Source organism: Lactuca virosa, chromosome 5 (assembly GCF_052849685.1).
Source record: "Lactuca virosa cultivar CGN04683 chromosome 5, Lactuca_virosa_CGN04683_v6, whole genome shotgun sequence".
NCBI classification, from domain to species: Eukaryota; Viridiplantae; Streptophyta; class Magnoliopsida; order Asterales; family Asteraceae; genus Lactuca; species Lactuca virosa.
Window position 1 is genome coordinate 107,919,569 of NC_136430.1, and position 25,939 is coordinate 107,945,507.

Sequence of the window (25,939 nt, forward strand, 5' to 3'; positions counted from 1 at the left end):
GGTATTTGTAACATCCTGTTTTCCGTCATTTCTTATTTCAGGGTTGTGGGCTGGAAGTCGATTGTGTAAAGGCTTTGGGCCTTAATGAGGTAACGTGTAGACCTTTTGGTATGAGGCAATGTGGTTATGAGATCTAAACCTTTGATTTGTGTTTCGGGCCGAAGAGTAGAGCGATAAAAGTCATAGGTCGAGTTCTTGCATGAAATATGGATTTTAATTCGAGAAGTTTTTAGTCCAAGATATTTAGATAATATTTTAGATCTCTTCAATACCTTTCCTTGGATATAAAGACCGTCGAAATCGGAGTTGAAACGAAGAAGTTATGTTCGTTTGAAGTTAGGAAGGTTTTGGGCTTAGTCTCAATACGTTGGGTGTAAATTGAGTACGTTGGGTATACGCGATCAGTGCCCACACCCTATTTATGTGGTTTGAGCCCTATTTAAGCTCCTTAACTTCCCCAAACCCATTCCATTCTCAGCATCCACCTCTCCAACACTCTCCCATGAAACCCTAACCCTAGTTTGAGCATTGTGAGCAAAAATGAAGATTATGCGCTTTAATATTACTCTAATTTTGAATAAACGGTTTTCTTCAAAATGGATTTATAAATGGGACACTTAAATAAAATGAAAATTTTTGGTTGTGAAAATGGGGTGTTATAGTATTTTTGGGATGCTTCAATTTGGTATCATAGCTTTGGTTTGACGGATTCGGGCACACTCCCGAGTATGTATGAACTCAAACTGAGGAATTGATAAATTTTTTTGTAAGTAAAACAAAATGTTCAAAGAAAATGGTGTGATAGGTGTAATCAGATGAGCTCAAATAAGTGATTCCCAAAATACCCATACATTAATTTTATGCTTTAAGTGTGTTGTTATGAAAGTTGCATGCTATAATAGAGCTGATGATACCTTCAGAAATCGCATGATAGAATTGTTTGATATGTGTGATTCCTTATATCATGGGGGAATGAATGTTATGTGCTATAGGGAGTTTTGATTGGCAAAGTTAGTTGCTAAGTGTATGTTTAAAAATTGTATACGATTAGGATCATATAACCCTAGAATGATTAATTTATCCTCATTTCCTGTTCCTTGTATGGTTGTGGACTTAGGGTAGAATCACTTATTCGACAACGTATTTGATCTTGTTTTTGTGTATAATTTGCATGCATAAGGAAACAAACAATGTTGGTAGAGATTTTTAGTAATGTAGGAGCAAGTGAGAAGAGGATTCCTAGGAGAGCCTAGGAGGTGCTATAGTAAGATGAGGGTAATTGTAGTGAAGTAACTTAGAGGATCCAGGATGATTCTTAAGGAAAGCATGGGTAGGTGTGGAAAGTAGTATTGGGCCCATACTACCGAAGCACAAGATCCGTACTCGAATCACAAAAAGTCAAGAAAATTGTAGGGAGCCGTAGCATGCGGGATTTCTCGGATATTTTCTGATCTTTTGCATTGTTGTCTTTCAGTATGGTGGTGGTTACCGAGGTTCTGGTTCTGGTTCTGGTTCAGGCGCTGATGCTGATGTTGAACCAATCGATGAGAGGATACACGATTTTATCACATCCGAGATCACGTTCGGTATCTTGGATGCGACTCCTGTGATGTTTGGCACCATCAAAGAGGAGATCATTGAGATTTTGGATGAGCGTCTGGGAGCTGTTCGTACTGAGACTGCAATTGGTTAGTTTGGGGCTCAGACTCTCTCATTTCGGGAGTCCAAGTCTTACGGAGCCCAAAGTTCTTCGGGAATAAGGACCTTATTGCCAGAAGACGGTGGATTGCAAATATGGAGAGTGCCCAGCGAACGAGTGTCTACCCCAATGAATCGAAGGTGAGATTTGCATCTTGCCTTATGAGGGATCGAGCTTGAAACTGGTGGGAGGAGGTTGGTCATGCTTTGGGAGCCGAGGCCATGGAGGATATGACCTGGCCTGATTTTGTTACGCGATTCATAGCGGAGTTTTTGCCTGCTATTGAGGTGCAACAGTTGGCGAGGTAGTTTCATGACTTTCGCTAGACGACAGAGATTGTGGCGAAGATCACCACCAAGTTCAGGAAGAAAGCTTTACTAGTTCCGTAATACGTAGTAAATGAGGAGATAAATAATATGAGGCACCATGATATGTTGAGGAATGACATTAGGGAATTCGTTATCATGTTGGGATGCAAGACGTTGGAGGACATGATAGACAAGGCTCAAGAGGGGGAGATTGAGTTGGAGCTTCAGATGAAGCGGAAGCTAGCTCATGTTCATGCAATTGAGGAAGAGGCCCAATATTTTTGATTCACGATTTAGAGGCCTATAGGACCGGGATCATTGTGGAAAATGCAGGAAAACGCACAGTGTGGTCTGTCGATCAGTGGGCTCGGGCTGCTACAGATCTGGCAAAACTGGTCATGTTAGCCAGGATTTCCCTCAAGGAGCGGGTCTGAATTGACTTCATTACAATCAAATTGGCCACAAGAAGTCCGATTATCTGAGGTTATCAAGATAAACAGTGGAGACACCCGTTGCAGCCACGTTGAGGAATACTAATACTTTTAGCTATAATTATGCTTATTATAGAACAAAAGGTACTTATTATGTTTAATATCTATTATATAGCATAAAAGACATGCTCGGAAGCAACATGGAAGCTGGAAGTAGGAAAATGCGAGCTTAGACAAGAAGATGACACAAGAAAGATGTTGTTGGATAGCTTGACCCCTCGTCAGTATTTTGACCATATCTCATGACTCATAACTCCGATTAACGAGATTCAAAATGATCTGAAAACTAGACACAATTTCAGATGACTTTTGTGTTTTGAGAAAAGTCGGATTTTCAACCACCACGACGTGGTGAATAGAATCTTCGCGATTCTTGACGCCGACTTGGAGAATACGGGATAAACTTGAGGACCACGTCGTGGTGTCGAGATTTTTGGTAACTATATATATCTCGGACATTAGGTCGATTCCAAGGGAGAGAGGGTTGAAGGTTGCGACTATTAACAAAAAAATACCCTTCCAAGACCCCTTTGATGGCAGAATTCAACTAGAGATCAAAGGATAAAGAGATTGGAGCAAGGATTCGTATCTACACATTCGGTTTGCTTAGTTTAATCATGATTAGTCTAGTTTCCCTTATGTTTATGTGTTTTCCGACTGTGATTATGGGCTAAAAACCCTTGTTTACGTTTAGTTAGATGAAACCTAAAACTATGAGTTAGTTTCTTAGTTTATGGATTATATGAATTTGGTTTATACATGTTTTTGATTATCATTACCTAGCATGTTAAAGTTTGTAACTTTGTTGCTTAATTTCAAGTGTAGTGTAGCTTAGTGACCATTAAATTACATGAACTTGATTACCTAGTGATTTAGTGACCATTAAATTGCTAGAGCTAGGATCGACCAAATCTTAGATAAGTAATAAAAATAACAAATTTAGATGTGCTGGAGAACATAATTGTGACTATAATGGTGTTTGCTTAGATTAATCTTACATAGCCAAATTATAATTAATAACTAATTTTGTGTTTGTTTGAGTATGACCTTACAAAGTAGTACATGAACGGGTGAAAATATTAGTAGATTGGACCAGATCGCTAATTACATAATAATTGGTAACCAACTTAATTAATCCATAAATAATAACTAACCATAGGAAAAGGTAGATTCGAAACTAAAGGAAAGTGTTTTTATTATCTTGATTACATCCGTTTTTAGTGAAGAGTTAGTTTTAAGTGAATCTGAACTTGTAAAATTAGATAAAACCCCCAACTTTTAGTTGTTTTTTCTTAGTTTAACTTTTAGTAATTATTTTATTAATTAAATAACGTTCTCTGTGATCGACACCCGACTTACCCAAGCTATACTATAATCTGACTAAGTACACTGCCTATAGGTGCATAGTTAGTATAAGTTTGTTAGGTTATAAATTTAAAAGTTGATAGGTATATTTTGTGCACATCCAGTTTTTGGTGCCGTTTCCGGGGAACGACTTATTTGATTATTAGTTTAATTGCTTTTAGCTATTCGATCCTTTTTGTCGGGTAAAAACCACAAAAAGTTACTTTTGTTTCATTCGTTTATTTTAGTTTTTTTTCTCTCTGAGACGCAACAACGTCGTGGTTATATTCACCACGTTGTGGTCTCGCTTCAGTTAGTTTTTTGTTTTTTTTTGTTCCTTTTACGCTTGTTTTTCTAGTTTTATCTTAGCAGGAAAAAATGGGGGACATCACGACCATGTCAATGGAAGAGTACAAGCGACATATATGGAACGACAATAAATGGGTTCTTGATCCACCAAAAATCCCAGCCACTACAAAGTTTGAACTACCAGGACATATTCTTGGCATGCTAAAAGATCTACCTTTTTATGGGAAGGAGCACGAGGATGCTTATGAGCACATAGAAGAGGTGGTGGAGATTTCACATTATTTTAATGCACCAAATGTGAGTAAAGATGCGGTGATGCTTCGAATTTTACCGGTCACTCTGAAAGGTGAAGCTAAAGAATGGCTAAAATCACTTCCCTTTGGAGAAATCACGACATGGGCTGATTTTAAGACCGATTTCATAAACCAGTTTACCCCTCCTTCAAAAGTGGTAAAGCTTAAAAGAAATATCCAAAATTTTCAACATTAGAAGGTGAGTCGCTATACGAAGCTTGGGAGCGTTACAAGAGATTGTTACGACATTGCCCTCAACATGACTTCAATGTGCAACAAGAAATCTCGATATTTTATGATGGAGTCAATGTGTGCACTCGTCAACTTCTAGACTCGCAAGGGCCCATGACAAAGAAGAATCGGGCTACAAATAAAGCTTTGATTGAAGAATTCGCTAAGCATTCAAGAGAGTATCACAACTCAAAGGAGGATTTCACTAGAGGAAAATCAAGTAAAGATGGAGGTCAAGATACTATCAGTGATGTAATTGCAAAGCTCGACGCAATGGAAGAAAAGATCACAAAAATGGGTGGATCAATTCATGATAGATGTGGAGCTTGTGGAGGACCTCATTCTACAAGGGATTGTGAGGTGGAGTACATGAGACAACGAGATGTGAAAGAAATTCAAGAACTTAAGCATGATCTCTACCAAATTGAGCAAGTCCAACAAGAGAAAATATCTGCTCTCGAGTCAATGTTATTTAGATTCATGGAAGCTAGCGAAAAACGACATGATGCTACAGATGCAATACTTAGAGAACAAAAATAATCTATTTTAAGTATTTGTATGCAAGTGGTGCAATTAACAAGGCTTGTACAAGAAAAGTTATCGGATTCACCTTCACGAAAAATCGAGTCAATCCAAAATGCTCAAGCCATGGTTGTTGATACAGAAGAAGAAGATGATGAATTGGTGCATATGAAGGACCTTAAATAGGAGTCTAATCAGTCACTCGAAGTAAAAAAGAAAGAAGAAGAAGAAGAGTATCGTGAAGCTTCCCAGTCGCCACGACGTGGAGGCAATAGTGCCACGTCGTGGGCAATAAAAGACGATTATGATTTTTCTGTTGTTGAGCCGTATCCACCACCTCTTCCTTTCCCATCTCGTGCTAAGGAAGATCTGGTGAAGCAAGGAAACACAATGTTCATGAAGCATAAAGAACTTGAAGAGCAATTGGAAAAAGAAGAAAACCATTCGAAACCTCGAGTTTCAACACCAATGATTTTTGAGGTATTTGCTTTTACAAGACCACCAGATCAAATTATAGAGCTGATTAAAGAAAAAGAAGAAGAGAGTGATGAGTCTCATTTTGACAAGAAAAACCTGGAAAGAGACAAGACAAAAGCTAAAGACACGAGAATGAAGAAAGAACCCAAGCGGAAACATAAAGAAGATGTCAACCCAACAATGCAAGAAAGTTCAAGAAAGGCATTCAATAGAAGGGTTACTTACAAACGAGTAAGGTTCAAGATGATGGAGAACGGGGAGGTTACACTTCCACCCGACGCAACATAGATTGGGAAGGAGTCCGGCTCACGACTCTTCAAAAAGAAGCGCTTCTCGGGAGGCAACCCGGTTTTTATGAGTTTGTATTTTCGTTTCCTTTTGATTTGTTTTAGTTTTTAATTTTTAATTTTTAGTTTTTTTTAGTTTAACCGAATGATGATGTGTTTCTCTAGTTCTTGATCTTATTTTGTAGCGTTAAACGAAAGTGAAGCAGTGAAGGCGCTTAATTTGTAGAAGTCGTCCGATTTTTGAAGATCATAATTGAAGAACAAGTTTTTGAATAAGTGTGGGGTTCCCACATGTCACAACCGTCAATTTCCGGTCAAGTCAAAGTCAAATAAAGTCAACAAGTCAAACCAGTCAACTCAATTAACTCTTGTATATTAGGGTTTACATCGTGCTTACTATTGTACAACACACTATCTTAATGCAAAGTATCACTTTGAGTCTTCACGTGTTCAGAAAAATCTAAACCCTAATCAGGGTAACTGATGGAACAACTCAATAAAGCATTAATACATACCCTTCGGGGGCATATAACGCTCATAACAAGGCAAAACGGGGTTTACCAACCTTGCATTTCGAAGTTAAACACTCGCAAAGGTCACAAACAAAGTCTCTCTCAATCTCTCTCGCTCTATCTCTCTCAATCTCAAATCTCTCCCAAATCTCTCTCGTAACCTCCCTCAACTTTTTATAATCATTTGGGGCATCCCGACCCTTAACTTAGTCAAAAACCGCGCAAAACGGGAAGTTTAATGGAAAAACAGCCTTAAAGAACCGAAGCCTCCTTTAGGAGCCGAACCCTAAGAAGCGAATCTACTAAGAGCCGAAGCCGAAGTTCCCTTTCGGACCGAAACCATGAAGAACCGAACTGATCCGAGCGAACCGAGCAGATCCGAGACCGAACCCGAAACCTCCCTTCGCCTTCGCTTCTCGCTACTCTCGCTTTCGGTTCCTTTCTGACGGCTTCGCCTGCGAGACCATCAGCCGAACACTCCCTTCGGTTCTAAGCACCAAGGACCGAACCTCCTGCCCAGACTTCGGATGTTCGCAGCTTTTTCCCGGTTTTCGACCCCAACTTCGTTTTAAGCCCGTTTTTCATGATTTTGACGCGGGATTTTCACCCAAACTCGTATTTTGGCATATGAGACCCTAAATAATCATATTTTAATCATTTTTGGAGGAAAATCATTGCCTAACAATAAAATCTAGTGGGTAAGATTTTGAGGTGGAGTGTTGACTTTACCTTAATGTATGACACAAGTTAACACCCATACCCTCATACGACAACCCTCAGTCACTATTCCTCCCTACCTAGGCAACTAATTGTCCTTTAACACCCCTCCTCCAGCTACATAGCTTCATCAAAAGCTGGAAACTCTCATATCCCCTTCCACTATACTCACTCTCTCTCACCAAAAAGCAAACACCTCTCTCTCTCTCTCTCTCTCTCCCTCTCTAGAAATCGAGATTGCAAGGCTGTTCTTGAGCTTTTCACTTCAGTTTTGATAAGTAAATTTCATTCTTCACCTTATTATCCCATACTTCTTCAATCAAGTCATGGATTTCTCACACAAATATCGTCATACTTGTTGCTAGATCTTAAAATCTTCAAGCATCTCCCAAGTGTTCTTGACTTGGAGACTTCTTTTCTTCATCATCCATATCCTGAAATCACTCAATGTGAGTTCATACCCCTACATTTTCATGTTATATTCAAGTTTTAGGGGGGGGGGAATACAAGTTAAAATACCAAAAGCTTAACTAAATTCAAACAACAGCTTTCATCAGAAAAGTTGAGTCCTATTCACGGACTGTTTTGACCAACTTAGACTTAATATCTTTCAAAACTGTTTAATATGAAAATAGTTCAGGTTCATACCTTTAAAATTACTACTTGCACATATCCATAAGATTTTTCTACAATTTATGGCGATTTTTACAAAACTGCCTATCATTTCAGAAACGAATTCGGACCAGTGTGTGAATATGAACATTTTCACACAAGTTAGGGACTTCTAAAAATCATAATAAAAATTATGGATAAACTAGACACATTTTCTAAACTCTCAGAGTTTACGGATTCAGTTTTCGACTTCGTATGATTTTTCTATGATTTTTCTAAAACAGTACAGAAAGGTTAAAAACTAGTTAACAACTTACAACTTTCATAACAGTTTGTAACATGTTGAGCAAAGTGCATAACAATAAGTTTCTAAATGTTGAATGTATTTCTTGTTAGTTTATTATCATAAACAGAAATTAGTCATTCATGATAAGGTTTTTCTATTCATTTCGAACACATACAATAAACTACAATAAGTATAGTTTATGGATTTTACGATAAAAGCATACTATATGAAAAAGGTTTTACTCTCAAAACAAATGGGTTTTTCATATACTACATGATAAACTATAATAGTAGTAGTTTATGGACTTCATATCACTAATTTATTTCATAAAAGGTGATTTCACTTCCACCACGGAAGAGGTTTTATACTCAAACTATATGTAAACTAGTTAACGTAAGTTGTGAGACAATTCTTCCATCGTACTCTTAGAGTACGGGTTCAAATTCCTGTAAGTTATAACCAGAGTCTCTTGTAGGGAGAGCGTGATAATTGTGTATAGATCTATATTGGGATTGACACCCCACACCTCGCTGCTAGCTACAGCCGGACCTGCAGGTCTACGGGTGACAAGAGTCATAGGATCTTAACGTCTGGAAAACGTTGTTGCAGGTTATTTCTCGTTGTAGTATGGTTATAACGACTCACATAGGGAGTTAACAATCTTTCAAGTTTACGGGAAAATTCTACTTTAAAAAGGGGTTTTATTTATCTAAAACTGCATACTCTCGGTCGTGGGATTTAAGACTACATGACTTTTATAAGGAAAATATTGGATTTTCTTTGGAAACACATCACTATTATAAACATTATAAGTACAAAACACACATATTCTCGCTCTTGGGATTTAAGATTACATGACATTTTATAAAGAAGAATATTGGATTTTTCTTGGTTATACATATCATTTGTAAACAAAGATTTTCGAACTCGGGATATAATACTCGGTTTTATTTCAAATAATAAAACTACTATACATATTGGTGGTAACCAGGGTTTTCGAACAGAACATACTATACATACTGGTAGTAACCAGAGTTTTCAAACTCTACATCCAAAAGCTTATGAACTCACCAACTTAATTGTTGACACTCTTTCAAAACTACTTGTATTCTCAGGAAATCAGTGAAACAGGAAATCAACAGCTTTTGAGGATGGGACGTTAAATCGTCAAACATTTCATTTTGTCATCATAGTGTAATTGATTTGAAACATGTAAACACATACTCTGGTGTAACTTTTTCAATTATATTTATGATAGTTGTATTTACTTTGAGCACTATTATACTCGTTGTTGTGATACTATACATGAAGTCCTCCACCCCCGGACGTTTCTGCCATCCTTGGTTTGGGGGTGTGACACCACATAATGAAGAGAAAAGCATTTTGAAGTATATTTACTAAAAAGAAGAGTGGGAATGGTCTTACACATCACAAAGAGTCGATGCCCACCTATTTCAATCTCAGAAGATTCTCTGAGAAGACACCACGACGTGGCGTTGCTTTCCCACCTCGTGGCAGCACTTCAACATATTTTCAAGAATGGTTCTTTGATTTCATTAGATCCGGCACATTTGCATTCACAAGAAGAAGGTCCAGAAGTACTGTTTCCAGCAATTATACAAGATGTTCAAGTTTTCCACACTTTCAGAGTCAATCTCGCCACTACTACCCAGGGGAGTATGTTCCTTTTTCTCCTTTTTATTGCTATATATTATTTTTTGCATACAATGAGGGCATTGTATGTAATAAGTGTGGCGTAGGGGTCGAAAAAGTAAATTGCTAGAAAATTTAGAAAAATTTAAAAATTTAGAAATAAATTTAGAAATAGATTTGAAATAATAGTCTAAAAATTGAATCTAGTAATAGTTTTAACTTAAGTTGCTAGTGTTATTTGGGATGATCTAATGCGAGCTCAAATGTTTAATTGAGCCAACATATGTTATAGTATATTTGTGGCTTCCCAAGTCTTAGTGAAAAGTCATGAGATATAAAAGGTAATCTGGTAGTTTATATGGCATAATATGTTTTGCACCCTGTACCTTAAATCTATCTAGGAGAGCTTATGTAGTCATTGCACTTAGACTAATACCTGTAACCAATAAAGGTTGAAGTTAAGCTCCCTTGCTTAAGCATGTAGGATTTGAGCGAAAAAAGTGAGAAATTTTTTAAAAAAAGAGAGAAAGAGAAATTACTAAAAAGTTGTTGTAAGAATTTTTGGAGCTATCAAAGTATGCAGATCAAAAGATCAAAATTCTAAAGATATTCAAAAAAGTTGAAGATACCAAAAATCAAACAAAAAGGTGGTGAATTCAAAGAAGTCAAAGATAAATTATTAAAAGAAGTGAAGAATTCCAAAGAGCTCCATTGTGGTATCAAAATTTGTAATTTTTCTAGATTATGTATGCTTGGGTAGCTTAACCAAAAATACCTCGAGGGTAAGAAAGATTTCTGAGGATTGATTCGGAGGGTTGCATAAATGAGTGTCGTATAAGCTAAGGGGTGAAGGTTCATAAGGATTGTGAGTATCTAGGATTGGGGAAGTTCTTAGGAACCTTAGACACAAATATGCGCATTAAGGTCTTGGTATAATGGTTGAGTTCAAAATGGATTGTCTTATATGATATTGGTGATGAAAGATAGACTTAAAAAAATTAGTTTGCTTGGGGGCAACCAAAGGTTAAGTGTGGGCTATTTTGATATGTGCATATCTATATCTATCTATCTATATATATATATATATATATATATATATATATATATATATATATATATATATATATATATATTTACATCATATCTTAATACTTTTAGCTATAATTATGCTTATTATAGAACAAAAGGTACTTATTATGTTTAATATCTGCTATGTAGCATAAAAGACATGCTTGGAAGCAACATGGAAGCTGGAAGCAGAAAAATGCGAGCTTAGACAAGAAGAAGACACAAGAAAGATGTTGTTGGACAGCTTGACCCCTCTTCAGTATTTTCACCATATATCATGATTCGTAACTCCGATTGACGAGATTCAAAATGATCTGAAAACTAAACACAATTTTGAATGACTTTCGTGTTTTGAGAAAAGTCGGATTTTCAACCACCACGACGTGGTGAATGGAATTTCACGATTCTTGACGCCGACTTGGAGAATACGGGATAAACTTGAGGACCACGACGTGGTGCCGTTACCACGTCGTGGAGTTGAGATTTTTGGTAACTATATATATCTCGGACTATTAGGTCGATTCCAGGGGAGAGAGGGTTGAAGGTTGCGACTATTAACCAAAAAATACCCTTCCAAGACCCCTTTGAGGGCAGAATTCAACTAGAGATCAAAGGATAAAGAAATTGGAGCAAGGATTCGCATCTACACATTTGGTTTGCTTAGTTTAATCATGATTAGTCTAGTTTCCCTTATGTTTATGTGCTTTCCAGCTGCAATTATGGGCTAAAAACCCTTGCTTTCGTTTAGTTAGATGAAACCTAAAATTATGAGTTAGTTTCTTACTTTATGGGTTATATGAATTTGGTTTATGCATGCGTTTGATTATCATTACCTAGCATGTTAAAGTTTGTAACTTTGTTGCTTAATTTCAAGTTTAGTGTAGCTTAGTGACCATTAAATTACATGAACTTGATTACCTATTGATTTAGTGACCATTAAATTGCTAGAGCTAGGATCGACCAAATCTTAGATAAGTAATAAAAATAACAAATTTAGATGTGCTGGAGAACATAATTGTGACCATAATGGTGTTTGCTTAGATTAATCTTACATAACCCAATTATAATTAATAACTAATTCTATGTTTGCTTGAGTATGGCCTTACAAAGTAGTACATGAACGGGTGAAAATATTAGTAGATTGGACCAGATCGCTAATTACATAATAATTCGTAACCAACTTAATTAATCCATAAATAATAACTAACCATAGGAAAAGGTAGATTCAAAACTAAAGGAAAGTGTTTTTATTATCTTGATTACATCCGTTTTTAGTGAAGAGTTAGTTTTAAGTTAATCTGAACTTGTAAAATCAGATAAAACCCCCCACTTTTAGTTGTTTTTTCTTAGTTTAACTTTTAGTAATTATTTTATTAATTAAATACCGTTCTCTGTGATCGACACCCGACTTACCCAAGCTATACTATAATCTGACTAAGTACACTACCTATAGGTGCATAATTAGTATAAGTTTGTTAGGTTATAAATTTAAAAGTTGATAGATATATTTTGTGCACATCCAGTTTTTGGTGCCGTTTCCGGGGAACGACTTATTTGATTATTTGTTTAATTGCTTTTAGTTATTCGATCCTTTTTGTGGGGTAAAAACCACAAAAAGTTACTTTTGTTTCATACGTTTATTTTAGTTTTTTTTCTCTCTGAGACGCAACAACGTCGTGGTTATATTCACCACGTCGTGGTCTCGCTTCAATTAGTTTTTCGTTTTTTTTTGTTCCTTTTACGCTTGTTTTTCTAGTTTTATCTTAGCAGGAAAAAATGGGGGACATCACGACCATGTCAATGGAAGAGTACAAGCGACATATATGGAACGACAACAAATGGGGTCTTGATCCACCAAAAATCCCAGCCACTACAAAGTTTGAACTACCGGGACATATTCTTGGCATGCTAAAAGATCTACCTTTTTATGGGAAGGAGCACGAGGATGCTTATGAGCACATAGAAGAGGTGGTGGAGATTTCACATTATTTTAATGCACCAAATGTGAGTAAAGATGCGGTGATGCTTCGAATTTTACCGGTCACTCTGAAAGGTGAAGCTAAAGAATGGCTAAAATCACTTCCCTTTGGAGAAATCACGACATGGGCTGATTTTAAGACCGATTTCATAAACCAGTTTTACCCTCCTTCAAAAGTGGTAAAGCTTATAAGAAATATCCAAAATTTTCAACATTAGAAGGTGAGTCGCTATACGAAGCTTGGGAGCGTTACAAGAGATTGTTACGACATTGCCCTCAACATGACTTCAATGTGCAACAAGAAATCTCGATATTTTATGATGGAGTCAATGTGTGCACTCGTCAACTTCTAGACTCGCAAGGGCCCATGACAAAGAAGAATCGGGCTACAAATAAAGCTTTGATTGAAGAATTCGCTAAGCATTCAAGAGAGTATCACAACTCAAAGGAGGATTTCACTAGAGGAAAGTCAAGTAAAGATGGAGGTCAAGATACTATCAGTGCTGTAATTGCAAAGCTCGACACAATGGAAGAAAAGATCACAAAAATGGGTGGATCAATTCATGATAGATGTGGAGCTTGTGGAGGACCTCATTCTACAAGGGATTGTGAGGTGGAGTACACGAGACAACGAGATGTGAAAGAAATTCAAGAACTTAAGCATGATCTCTACCAAATTGAGCAAGTCCAATAAGAGAAAATATCTGCTCTCGAGTCAATGTTATTTAGATTCATGGAAGCTAGCGAAAAACGACATGATGCTACAGATGCAATACTTAGAGAACAAAAAGAATCTATTTTAAGTATTTGTATGCAAGTGGTGCAATTAACAAGGCTTGTACAAGAAAAGTTATCGGATTCACCTGTTAGATTTTGAGCATTTTAACACTCCTAAGGTGTACATGCAACCCTAGAAACCTTGGATCTATGTTTGACTAAGATACATGCAAAATTGATTTCCAAGGTTCATAATCCTATCTAGCATACATGGGGAACTTTTATTGTAAAAGAAAGCTAGAAAAACATACCTTGTAGTAGTTTGGATTCCTTGAAAACCTTGAGAGCCTAGCACCCCAAGTGTGATGCCTCAAATGTCTCACACAACACTAAAAGCACTTGGAATAAACTTTGAGAGAAATGTCACACTCTTGAAATCGGCTAGCCCTCTTCTTACTTGCTTAAGTGACCGATTTTGGTGAACATATAGATCCTTATATAGTGTGTTATAATTAGGGTTACACCATGTAAACCCTAATTGTCATGACCTTTCATTTCCATGACCCATGGGTTCTATAAACACCATGGAGCATCCTATGGGTTTTAGCCCAACTTGATAATCAATGGAGCATAAGCCCACTATATAAGTATGGATGATTTACACAATCAACCCATATATTTAATTAGTCTTCTTTTGATCACTTAATTAATTCCAAATTAATTCTTGATCAATACTAATTAAATAATCCTATTAATATATTAGAACTTATAATATATTAATAAACCATAAGTGTTATTTCTCTCATTTTAGTCTATCCAAATGCATGATTCCATGCAACCCAAATGGACCATGCTAATCGGGTCAAGTACATTCCAGAATAGTTATGAACTTAGACACCTAATCCCACAGTCTCTCACTTGGATAAGTCTAATAACTATATTCTGCAAGAATAACTTCAGGAACCGATCAGTAATCATAGCTCTTTCAAGGTCTCGCGGAACTGAGATGATGACGATACTCCATTTAAGATAAGTGATCATATAATCCTCTGTTCTAGGTATCAGCCAGACAAATACATGGAACAATGTCTTACTTATTGGCCAGCAGTTTGTTTCCCGATTTCCGATTTGTTTGACATAGAACTTAAGTGAACAGATCAACTTAGTTCTGACCGGGCCCGATACATGGGTCAACACAAAATCATCGAGGGGCCCAGATATCGCTTCTAATCCAAGAAGGAACAGATAAACTTCGACTCATATGCTTGTTCTACTACTTGTTGAATCATACACAAAGGCACGTTTTATAACATCGAGTTACCAATGCGTTTACGTACAATCAATGTATAACCAACTCATAGGCAACAATTCATATATCTAGGTTTGAAGACTTATATGATATTACCGTCTCACGATCACTCGAGATGAATTCCATGAAGTGATACTAGTGAGCGTGGGTTGAATCCAATACTCAGAACTTATGAGAACTCATGAGTGTTGTAGTCATGTCCAACATCTTAGACCTCTACAAGCCAACCCATGACAGTCTTAATTCATATCTACTTCCATCATATGACCGACTGTGGATGGTTTGAATAACTTAGTCATTCAGGAAGAGCGACTTAGTTATTCTGGAAGTCAAAACATGCAAAGTGAAACACAAGAATAATCGAATCAACTATGGTCTCAGAACTTATGAATATAAATAAAAACACCTTTTATTTATCACCATATTGATTGCACATTATTCATTGTATGCTGTTTCAAACTATCAACTTTATACTTGAATTAAAACAATAGTTGTCCTATGCTCCGAGCATGTACACTATGTTTTTCTAAACACTAGTCATGCCATACACCAAGTATGCACACTATGTTTGTCTAAACATTAGTTATGCCATACACCAAGTATGCACACTAAGTTTGTCTATGATCTTTACTCTGTGAAATAGATCGAATTCCAGTGATACTCATTTCACAATCCCAAATCCTTACCACATATGCAAGAATTCCAAATTCCTGCCATTTACCTAAATCTGGTAGATTCTAAACTTATATGCATTGATCCTCTTGTAATGATTATGCACAAAGTCACAAAGACTTGTCAACAGACATTACAGAGTATTCCAATGGAGACCGACTCCATGAAAACGAAGTCTCATATTCAAAGTTCATGCCTTTGAACATTCTTCTTGCATTAAGTTTCCTAATCTTACACAGATTTAATGAATAGCTTCCACCTATGGGAACATTTCCATATTCCCCTTTTGACTGTTACTCCTGAACAAGAGTTGCCTCTTTTTAGAATATGTCAATGTGGTCCTTCCAAAATTAACACTATACTTCCAACTGTCCCTGAGCAACCAATCTTTGGTAAACCTTAGATTGTCCTCGACAATTGCTTAATCAAATTAGTCATATCCAGTTCTACTACTTCCCCTCTTAATGCTCTAGGCATTTTGGAAAAATTTAGAACATATGAATATTATAGCACATGCAATCGATCCTAAATCCGAAGCATATGGGACACGATTCATAAAGACATGATATTAGACCAGTCTTTTGCTATAATATTTCTATTTCTATTTGCCAAGTTCTCATAATTAAGATTATGAAAAGGGATGCCGTAATCATAATCGAATTTTAGAACGCAAATAATGGACCCATATATAGAATTTCCTTATGTTGAGCCATTCCAACATAAAATTCATATATATATATATATATATATATATATATATATATATATATATATATATATATATATATATATATATATATATATCCTTGACTAAAGATGATTAAAACCTCAATCTAAGCTTTTAGAATTAAAATGAAGTATAATTTCCTCTCCCTTAATTATAGCAAAACAACTTTTTCCCAATTGAAACCTTTTGTTTTCTATAATTAACATTGCTAACTTGCAACATTTATTATAATTATCATGCTCCCACTTGCATGATGATTATTAGCATAAAACTTATGCTCCCACTAGCTTTGACATGTACTCAGAAATCAGATGGACTTCTAGAAATCAATACTTTATTGACCTTCTTACCAAAGTTCATATTTCTGATACGAGATGCTATGATAAAACTTTATCAAAATCATACACCTTTCCTTAGATAGTACACATGTGTGTCTAAACAATTTCAGAACTATGAAAAGGGATGCCGTAATCATAGTCTCAATTGTTTAGACCTTTGCCATTTCTCACAAGTCCATGTTAGTGTGCTGGTTAACCACACACGCTCCACTAACGACTTTGAGAATGCAAATATCACAATTGCTATCTAGTTAAAATCTACTTAGTGAAAGTGTTTCGTCACCATCATTTCCATGAATCGGAGAGAAACCTTATGACACTTAGATTTTATGGTGTATGTGTTCCTATCCATGTGAATTTGTCAAAACCATAATCACAAGACAAGGATAATGACAAATCCAAACTCATATGGACTGAAATAAATCTTAATTTCTTGCCGCCGGGAAGCACAAGGGCCTGCCATTGCTTCCAAGTTGTTATGCAACCAATTGAGAACTCTCAGAACTCATATGCAAAGCCAACTTTAACTGGAATGGGCACAGAAATAGAAATATGTCAACATGATAGGTTATAAATCTCACGTCGTGTGCTAGTGTCAAACTACAGGTTTTTATTCTTGATTAGATCTTGAAATTCTTTCAGGATCTTTAAGACTCCCACTGTCCTCTTGACATATAAGACTATCTTGCCAAATATTCAAGAGATAGTGTGGATTCTTTATCAAGACAAACACTTCACACAATTGGCCTAATTTGGTCTTTGTTTTATCCAAAACATCACAACTTACCAATTTCAAATATACAAGAGTAGAAAACATTTTACTCTTACATTTGACAAGTGTTATAGACCTTCTTTAAGATGTGTCACTCAAGTTACAATCTTGGAGTATGACTCTAAGACTTGTTTTGGAGCGAAGTGTGACTCATCTTCTTGATTTAACCACTTCAACAATTCATGATTCCTCTTCTTAGCCATAAGAATGCACTAAGATGTCCTTAGAGAACCAATTGTGATATGGTTTATTAATCATTAAGATGATCACAAAACATGATACTAAAGTACTCTCCCATCTTTTCAGATTTGAGAAACTTTTATCTTTCTGGCTAATTTGATTCTTCTCATTCGTCCTGCAATACATCGGAACTTTTCCAATGTTTCAGAATTATACTTAAACTGGTAAGTATAACCATATTTACCCAGCTTTAGTAAATCATGACAAATAGTCTTATCGATCTTTTGTGGTGGACCTTGACCAGTGCACAAGAATGTGTACTCGATCCCTTAGTCCCTCACTTGACTCACATATACATGTGAACAAGGAATTAGTCTTAATTTTCCAAAGTTGAAAGTTCTCATTCATGATATTATACAACTTGCATGATTCCAAGTTTCGGTCCAATTAAAACTTGGATGATGAGAATCTTTCCTTATTTGGTAAATTAGACATTACCACAAATGAAAGAAACAAATCCATTTTCCAATATTGCTATCAATGGAATCATATAAGCAACAATTTTTTTTCACAAACGCCATTGTAAGGATACTTAGAATAAATAAAATCAAAAATTTTCCTTTTATTTTAAAACTTTGCGGAAAAACTTATCCTTACAGTGCAAAAGCATATGAAAAACTTGTTGTTATCTATTCCTAAGCAATATATTATAACTCCTAAGCAACAACTCAAAATTCTGATCACCGAACCATGCGATCGAAATCCATCTTTGCGATCAGAATCAGCATATACTTCCTTTAAGTTTCTTCACTTTTCTTTGATTCTTAAAACATCAACATGTGACCCAGTCACATCATATAATAAGAATCTCAGAATAGAAACTTAACAGAGTTAGATAGTGGACTTTACCTGAAGTAGAGTCAAACTTCTTGACTTGATCAACCTTATGATCTTTCAGGTAAATAGGCAGCTTCGCAATCAATGCCCCTTCCTTTATCAAGAGAAACATATGGACTCTTTGGGAATGGTGCACTGGACTATCTCAGACTTGCCTTTCTCTTTACCATTTGGTCAACCGAGTTGACTATGGCCAATCCCTTTCCATTGGGAAGAGAAAGCTTTTCTGGATATCCAATGTTACCTTTTTCAAAGTCCATGGAAGTTTGGGAAGTTGATCTTCTAATCAAATTTGCTCTACCAGTGCTCCAAATCATTGTTGATTCAGCAGCACAAAGCAAATAGATAAAATCATTAAGGGTCATGTCATAGTCTTTGTCATAGTAGTCCCAAAGGAACTCACTATGTAACTTAGAAAGTGATTGAACATCCAACTTTCTTAAGACTTTGACACCCAACTCTCCCGGCTTGTTAATATGTGACTTCATCTCCAAGATGCGATCACACATAGACCTTGCTTGCCAATAGGGCTTGAGTGACCTTGAACTTGTGGGTTAGGGAGAATAATTGGAGGAGGTGGAGGAATTGAAGGATGATTTCCATGATCCAGTCACGGGACATCATCTTCATTAGGAAAGCTTATTCCAAGAGTTTTGGGAAGATCATAATTGTTTGAACCAGACAACTTTTGGGAGATATTCAAGATAGTTGATTTAAAGTCCTTAATATAACACCCAATATGAAATATTAAGGCTAGGACCCAACACAATATTTTATAACTTGGAAGAGGGATGCCGTAATCCAAGCTATAAAATATTTGAAGGTAGGTGAATGACGATTCACCAATTTCCACCATGAAAAACGAAATAAATTATTACGTTTTAATTGGTTTTGAAACTCCTAGATCTTTTGAGATTCATTGAACTTTCAATGGCATGTTTCAATCTCGAGTGTGCCCTTTTGTGACTGGGATGTCGAGGATCACAAAACAAGGTGTGAAGTAACCATGCAAATGATTACCCCTCAATCGATGTGCCTGTTAACCACACGCGCTCCATAGATACTATGATAAACATTAAGTTACCCTTTGCCTACCTTGTTAAGTCCAGCTAGTGTGCCGGTTAACCACACGCGCTCCACTAACCGACTTAAGCAAGGTGCAAAGTGTAATTTCATGGGTTAGCACCTTATTCACTTTTTCCTAAAGTAACTAAGATTGGGAATTAAAACATTTAGTTACTTTATATTCATCATTAATACTTTTAATGAAGGGAGAATTCTAGTCCTTGTCCTACCCGTTCGGCTAACGACCCTCCACCGATCAAGGAAGCGGTGGGTGAGAATGGACACCCATTAAGCTTCCATTTTATTGGCAGCAACCTTATACCCCCCTTATAGACCGACTTCGTGAATGAGGCATACTAACGGTAAGACTGACTTGCTCTTATACATATATATATATATATATATATATATATATATATATATATATATATATATATATTATTAACTTATAATATTATAAAGTATAAGTGTTGAATTTTAACTTTTTAAAATTCTAGGGGTTGGAACTAAAGTTTTTAAAGTGACTTTACATGTTCCAAAACTTGAGGGCAAGTTTTGTAACTTTCAAAACTTTTCATCTTTCATAACTTATGAGTTAATGGTTTAATAAAATGAGTGACTTTTTATATTATGTAACATATGTGTTTAATAATGGACTTTAAAAGTGTGACTTTTGGTAATCCATAACTTGAGGACAAATTATGGATTCTATTAAAACACATAATGATCAAGAAATAAACTAACAAGCAAGTTACAAATAATTCTTATGATCTTCTAAACTCATAAGTTCATGAACATGCATATCAACAATTTCAAGAATCATAAAATTAACCATATAAAACTTGAAATTTTGATAATAGCTATTGAAAATGGATTAGCATAACCATTACACCATCTAAAACAAGTTTTATAAGACCAAAACATTTTAGGGTAATGTTTCTAGTCCATTTCCAGCAGCAAAAGTCGAAAAACTGCATTCTGGGGCTCCTACTCGTCGAGTGCATGAACCTACTTGACGAGTAGGATGAGTTTGTGCTTGGACTCGTCGAGTCCCCCCATGGACTCGGCGAGTCCACTGTCCAGACAACAAGTTTTTCAGCTTTTTTCACAATTTTGCATCAAATATCAAGCAAACAAGCCTAGGCTCTGATACCACTGTTAGGTTTTGAGCATTCTAACACTCCTAAGGTGTACATGCAACCCTAGAAACCTTGGATCTATGTTTGACTAAGATACATGCAAAATTGATTTCCAAGGTTCAAAATCCTATCTAGTGAAGCAAGGAAACACAACGTTCATGGAGCATAAAGAACCTCTTCCTTTCCCATCTCGTGCTAAGGTGTACATGCAACCCTAGAAACCACCTCTTCCTTTCCCATCTCGTGCTAAGGAAAATCTGGTGAAGCAAGGAAACACAATGTTCATGGAGCATAAAGAACTTGAAGAGCAACTGGAAAAAGAAGAAAACCATTCAAAACCTCCAGTTTCAACGCCAATGATTTTTGAGGTATTTGCTTTTACAAGACCACCAGATCGAAATACAGCGCTGATTGAAGAAAAAGAAGAAGAGAGTGATGAGTCTCATTTTGACAAGAAAAACCCGAAAAGAGACAAGACAAAAGCTAAAGACATGAGAATGAAGAAAGAACCCAAGCGGAAACATAAAGAAAATGTCAACCCAACAATGCAAGAAAGTTCAAGAAAGGCATTCAATAGAAGGGTTGCTTACAAACGAGTAAGGTTCAAGATGATGGAGAACAGGGAGGTTACACTTCCACCCGACGCAACGTAGAGTGGGAAGGAGTCCGGCTCACGAATCTTCAAAAAGAAGCGCTTCTCGGGAGGCAACCCGGTTTTTATGAGTTTGTATTTTCGTTTCCTTTTGATTTGTTTTAGTTTTTAATTTTTAATTTTTAGTTTTTTTTTAGTTTAACCGAATGATGATGTGTTTCTCTAGTTCTTGATCTTATTTTGTAGCGTTAAACGAAAGTGAAGCAGTGAAGGCCCTTAATTTGAAGAAGCCGTCCGATTTTTGAAGATCATAATTGAAGAACAAGTTTTTGAATAAGTGTGGGGTTCCCACATAATGAAGAGAAAAGCATTTTGAAATATATTTACTGAAAAGAAGAGTGGGAATGGTCTTACACATCACAAAGAGTCGATGCCCACCTATTTCAATCTTAGAAGATTCTTTGAGAAAACACCATGACGTGGCGTTGCTTTCCCACCTCGTGGCAGCAGTTCAACACATTTTTCAAGAATGGTTCTTTGATTTCATTAGATCCGGCACATTTGCATTCACAAGAAGAAGGTCCAGAAGTACTGTTTCCAGCAATTATACAATATGTTCAAGTTTTCCACACTTTCAGAGTCAATCTCGCCACTACTACCCAGGGGAGTATGTTCATTTTTCTCCCTTTTATTGCTTTATATTATTTTTTGCATACAATGAGGGCATTGTATGTAATAAGTGTGGGGTAGGGGTCGAAAAAGTAAATTGCTAGAAAATTTAGAAAAATTTAAAAATTTAGAAAAATTTAAAAATTTAGAAATAAATTTAGAAATAGATTTGAAATAATAGTCTAAAAATTGAATCTAGTAATAGTTTTAACTTAAGTTGCTAGTGTTATTTGGGATGATCTAATGCGAGCTCAAATGTTTAATTGAGCCAACATATGTTATAGTATATTTGTGGCTTCCCAAGTCTTAGTGAAAAGTCATGAGATATAAAAGGTAATCTGGTAGTTTATATGACATAATATGTTTTGCACCCTGTACCTTAAATCTATCTAGGAGAGCTTATGTAGTCATTGCACTTAGACTAATACATGTAACCAATAAATGTTGAAGTTAAGCTCCCTTGCTTAAGCATGTAGGATTTGAGCGAAAAAAGTGAGAATTTTTTTTAAAGAGAGAGAGAGAGAGAGAGAGAGAGAGAGAGAAATTACTAAAAAGTTGTTGTAAGAATTTTTGGAGCTATCAAAGTATGCAGATCAAAAGATCAAAATTCTAAAGAAATTCAAAAAAGTTGAATATACCAAAAATCAAACAAAAAGGTGGTGAATTCAAAGAAGTCAAAGATCAATTATTCAAAGAAGTGAAGAATTCCAAAGAGCTCCATTGTGGTATCAAAAGTTGTAATTTTTCTAGATTATGTATGCTTGGGTAGCTTAACCAAAAATACCTTGAGGTTAAGAAAGATTTATGAGGATTGATTCGGAAGGTTGCAGAAATGAGTGCCGTATAAGCTAAGGGGTGAAGGTTCATAAGTATTGTGAGTAGCTAGGATTGGGGAAGTTTTTAGGAACCTTAGACACAAATATGCGCATTGAGGTCTTGGTATAATGGTTGAGTTCAAAATGGATTGTCTTATATGATATTGGTGATGAAAGTTAGACTTAAAAAAATTATTTTGCTTGGGGGCAACCAAAGGTTAAGTGTGGGGTATTTTGATATGTGCATATATATATATATATATATATATATATATATATATATATATATATATATATATATATATTTTACATCATATCTTAATACTTTTAGCTATAATTATGCTAATTATAGAACAAAAGGTACTTATTATGTTTAATATCTGCTATGTAGCATAAAATACATGCTCGGAAGCAACATGGAAGCTGGAAGCAGAAAAATGCGAGTTTAGACAAGAAGAAGACACAAGAAAGATGTTGTTGGACAGCTTGACCCCTCTTTAGTATTTTGACCATATTTCATGACTCATAACTCCGATTGACGAGATTCAAAATGATCTGAAAACTAGACACATTTCGCATGACTTTCGTGTTTTGAGAAAAGTTGGATTTTCAACTACCACGACGTGGTGAATGGAATCTTCGCGATTCTTGACGCCGACTTGGAGAATACAGGATAAACTTGAGGACCACGACGTGGTGCCTTTACCACGTCGTGGTGTCGAGATTTTTGGTAACTATATATATCTCGGACATTAGGTCGATTCCAGGTGTCACACCCCCAAACCAAGGATGGCGGAAACGTCCGGGGGTGGAGGACTTCATGTATAGTATCATAACAACAATTGTAATAGTGATCAAAGTAAACATAACCAACATATATATAATTGAAAAAGTTACATCATTGTATGAATTACATGTTTATGAATCAATTACAATATGTTGATAAAATATGAAATGTTTGACGCCTTAGCGTCCCATCCTCAAAAGCACTTGTTTACCTGTTTAGTGATTTCCTGAGAATACAAGTAGTTTTGAAAGAGTGTCAACAATTAAGTTGGTGAGTGCATAAGCTTTTGTATGTAGTTATGAAACCTTTTCTTGTAAAAGTAGTGTTCGTTCCAGAAAATCCAATATTTTCCTTAATGTGTAAATGTAGTCTTAAAACCCAAAGACCGAAATGTACAAGTAGTGTTCGTTCCTTATAGTAAAACAATGCAAGTTTAAATCGACATAAACTCGTTTGATTTTAGTGAAATCCCCGTAAATTCTATGTTTGTTAATACCACATGTGAGTTATTATAACCATGCTATGACCTAGTTGGCCTGAAACGACGTTCTTCAGGCGTCGGAAATGTTATGACATTTGTCACCCCAGACCTGTCGGTCTAGCTGTTGCATGCAGCTAAGGTGTGGGTTTGTCAGACCCAATATAGATCTATACACAAGTATCACGCTCTCCCTCGAGGAGACTCTGGTTATAATATAGGACTTATTTGTAAATTGAATCGAATGTCTCACAGAAGTCATTAACGAATTTACATGTAGTGTAATGAAAACTTGGTACCGTATGGCCGTACCTTGCTTAATGAAAATATCCTTTGTATAAATGTACCCTTTTCAAATGTATGTGTTATGTAATGTATCATAAACTATACCTATTATAGTTTATCAACCAAGGGTAGTACGTAGTAATGTATGCAAACTATATTCAAAATAGTTTATTAAATGTTTGAATATATCGGTTGTACTTTGATTATAATCACTTGTTATTCTTTATATTCAATATGTCCAAATCCATTTGTAAACTGATGTGTGTCTATATATTAAGACAAAATGACATATATTGCAATAACATATAATCACATAAAGATATACACCTTGCTCAACATGTTACAAGGTGAAATGAAATTGACAGCAGTTTTTTGTTGAATACAGTTTCTGTTGCTGTTCTTAGAAAATTTATAGAAAAATCATCAAAGCTCCAAATCCAAATCCGCAAATTCTGAGAGTTTGGAATATGAGTCTAGTTTGTTCGTAAATTTTATCATGATTTTTAGTGATCTCTAACAGAGGTGAAAATGTTCATAATCACAGACTGGTCCGGGTTTGCCTCTGAAATGATAGGCAGTTTTGTAAAAATCACCATACATTGTAGAAAAATCATATGGAGATTTGCAAGTAGTCATTTTAAAGCTACGAGTTTGAACTACTTGCACCTGAAACAGTTTTGAAAACTAAAATATTTAAGTTGACCAAAACAGTCCGTGATCGAAGTTCATCTTTTCTGATGTAATCTGTTAGAAAAAGTTTAATTGTGTTCTTGATGATTTTACTTGTATTCCCCCTTAAAACTTAAGAAAAACATGTAAATGTAGGGATATGAACTCACCTTATGTGGTTTCAGTAGATGAAAGTGAGAGAGAGGAAGTATTCAACCCAAGAACACTAAGAAGATGTCTTGATGATTCGAGAATCTAACATCGAATAAGATGGAATTTGTGTAAGATATCAATGATTTGAGTAGAATGGAGTGTAATAATTATATGAATGATGAAGATACTTACTAATTGAAGAAATAAATCCCTGAAGAAAGCCTTGAAGTTCTTGAAGTTGAGAGAAAAGATGAGAGAATTTTGGAGAGTGTCCTTTGGTTGCTAAGTGTAGAATGAAAGAACTTTATGGAGAATGAGGAGAGAGGATCAATCCTCCAGCTCTTAGAACGTGGGAAGAGCTGGAGATTGGGTGTAAAGGTCCACTAAGGTGACAAGGAGTAGTGGGAAAGAGTGGTTGATCATAGAGTGAGGTGGTGGTGGTTTGCTTTTGCCATAAATTAAGGAAAAGCAAATATTCCCTCAATAATTAGTTCAACCACTAATTCTTTTAATATATTTTTATAAAAACCCTGGAGATTTATATATTTTGGGGCCTTAGTTTATAAAATAAAGTTTTGGGTGAAAATCCCACGTTAAAATAATGAAAAACGGAGTTAAAACGAAGTCGTAGTCGAAAACCGGGTGAAATGGGGCTGTCTGCGAGACCTCTCGCATGGAGCCGAACCTGAGAGGCTTCGCATGCGAGGCTTCGGTCCTGAAAGGCTTCTCATGAGAGGCTTCGGTCCTGAGAGGCTTTTCATGAGAGGCTTCGGTCATGAGAGGCTTCTAAGAGGCTTCGCTTCTAATAGGAGGGTTTTGGTTCTTTAAGGTTATTTTACCCGTTTTACCCCGTTTCAAGTGGTTTTTGATCCGGTTAAGGGTCGGGAT

At 35.9% G+C, this 25,939-nt stretch overlaps 2 non-coding genes across 2 annotated transcripts; both read right to left on the minus strand.

Moving 5' to 3' along the window:
- Positions 1-4,604: 4,604 nt before the first annotated feature.
- Positions 4,605-4,710, minus strand: LOC145117838 (small nucleolar RNA R71). Its single transcript, XR_013712832.1, has one exon. It is a non-coding gene; the product is annotated as a small nucleolar RNA R71 (small nucleolar RNA).
- An 8,259-nt stretch (positions 4,711-12,969) lies between these two features.
- On the minus strand, positions 12,970-13,075 carry LOC145117846 (small nucleolar RNA R71). Its single transcript, XR_013712840.1, has one exon. It is a non-coding gene; the product is annotated as a small nucleolar RNA R71 (small nucleolar RNA).
- Between the last annotated feature and the right edge of the window lie 12,864 nt (positions 13,076-25,939).